General features: G+C 53.7%; 1 protein-coding gene across 1 annotated transcript in view; it reads left to right on the top strand.

Annotated features, from left to right (window-relative positions):
- The first annotated feature begins 467 nt into the window (after nt 1-467).
- LOC106144171 (zinc finger protein 780B-like) overlaps nt 468-2,101 on the top strand; it is a 35,601-nt gene continuing 33,967 nt past the window's right edge. Inside the window, exon 1 of the mRNA XM_013351535.2 lies at nt 468-1,360. The gene's annotated coding sequence lies outside the window, so the exon portion shown is untranslated. The remainder of the gene's footprint in view (nt 1,361-2,101) is intronic.

Genomic DNA, 2,101 nt, shown 5'->3' with positions numbered 1-2,101 from the left:
CTGATAGACAATCTTAGCACAGCCCTAAGAGTGGTTCAGGTAGGGGTGTGGTGGTGTGTGCCTTAAAAGCCTGCAGTAAGTTCAAGGTCAGTTTGGCCTCCCTGGCAAGATTCAGGGCCATTAAGGGAGACTGTCAAAAAACAAAACAACAACAATAAAAACCAAAAACAACCAAACAAAAACAAGCAACAGATGCCAAAACTAGTAAGCAGATGTCTGTTTAAGTGCGGTTGTTCAGCAAGCGCTCCACGCTGGACCTCGAAGCATTAGGGTGTCAGTTTGTACAACGTCAGAGTCACGGGTCTAAGTCATTTCGGCGCCAAACTCCCTCTGCCACGGTGGGTGCAGGATGTCACCAAAGCCTTTCTCACGCCGCGGGTCCCTTGTGCGCCTGCGCACTGTCGCACAGCCCTCCCCCCCCCCTCCAGGAGCTGGGGGCGGGGCTCGCAGTCTCGGTAGGGCGGGGAGTCCAGAACCCGGTAAAAGAAGCAGGCGGCGCCGGGACTTTCTAGTTTGAGATCAGAACCCCCAGAGCTCTCAGTAGCAAGTCGGTGCCACTGCTGCAGCGCCGAGGTCAGGGTCACCGACCGCTGTCGTGTCGGCGCACTCGGGACCCACCGTCCGGGCGCCGAGTCCGTCAGTCGGGTGAGCCCGGCTCTCACGGCCTACGTTCCTCCAGGGGACTCGAGGGCGGGGCCCGCTCTGCGGACCCCGGGCACTCGGGTGGCCATCCGTGGGTGCAGTCTATGGTGCTGCCGCTCTGCTGTTAAACCCGGCCTGGCTGCTGACGGGGACCGAGAGGGAAGTCGGGGTCGGTTTACACAGTGGAGACACCCTGTGCAGAACGTGGGAACCTTAGATGCCAGGCAGGCCTCGGGGAGCTGAAAGCCGCGGGACATCTCGGAACTAGAGGCCGGGCAGCCCCAGGGGTGGAGGTAACTCCGGTGTCCGCTGAACAGGCTAGCCGAAGCAGCAGACTCGGACACGAGTGACCGTGAACTGCCTCCAGTCTCCCTGTCGCTTGCTGTGGTGCATGCGGGTGGGGTCAGTTGGGATCCCTGAAGCGTGGAAGGGGGCTCTGACCAAGTTCAGAAAAGCGTGGGGGTGAAGCCGGAGGGCGTGGTGGCACACGCCTGTGATGTCAGGATTTGGGAGGTGGAGGCAGGAGTATAAGACAGTCAAGGTCATCCTCTGCCGCCTGACTTTTGGGTTGCAAGAGACCCCATCTGAAAGAAAAAAAAATAAAGAAGAAAGAAGGCCCGGAGTGTCTTGAATTTGCTCCGCCTCTCCAGCCTGCAGGTCTTGGAAAGAGGCCCTAGAAGCCAGCATCCGCTGCTTCTGTTTAAAAGCGAGATTACAGGTGAGTTTCTGGTGCCTCTGTGTTTCTGTGAAGTCTGTCTGAATTTTTAGGACATGAGGTTAATCTCCTTCCCTTTGAAAGTTCTCTGTGGAATTTTTTTATTCAGTTCTGTGAGTGATGTCGCTGGCACTCACTCCACGGGGATGATGCGTTCAAGACCAGCCTGGACCACACTGAGACTTTATCTGCAAAACAAAAAGACAAAAAGGAATGAATTATTCATTGCTCAGGGTCTGAGAATTTCCCTACGTTTTCAGTGAGACCTTTTTAGAGCAGTGGATGGTGGGATTTTAGTTGGCCCATCTTTCTTAGGGTTCTCTAATTCTGAATATCTGTGCTAAAGGCTGGTGTGTGTTTTGTAAAGCCTAGCGTGTTATTTAAGTGTACTGAGGTTGGTGGCTGGAGATACCGCTGAGGCCCATCCTCCTTCCCTGCACTGGTCGGTTTTTGTGTGTTTGTTTTTGTTTTTTGAGACAGGGCTTCTCTGTGTAGCCCTGGCTGTTCTGGAACTCTCTCTGTAGACCAGGCTGGTCTCGAACTCACAGAGATCTGCCTGCCTCTGCTTCCCGAGTGCTGGGATCAAAGTCTTGTGACAGCAGCCCTGGCTCATAATTTCAATTTCTATTCAGTTCAGAATTATTTATTATTCTATTTGTTATGTATACAGTGTTAGCTTCCATGTCTGCCTACAGGTCAGAAGAGGGCACCAGATCTCATTATAGATGGTTGTGAGCCACCATG

The sequence above is a fragment of the Microtus ochrogaster genome, linkage group LG4, assembly GCF_000317375.1.
Source record: "Microtus ochrogaster isolate Prairie Vole_2 linkage group LG4, MicOch1.0, whole genome shotgun sequence".
NCBI lineage: Eukaryota > Metazoa > Chordata > Mammalia > Rodentia > Cricetidae > Microtus > Microtus ochrogaster.
Note: the sequence above shows the minus strand (reverse complement) of the source record. Positions and strands in the feature narration are given on the sequence as shown.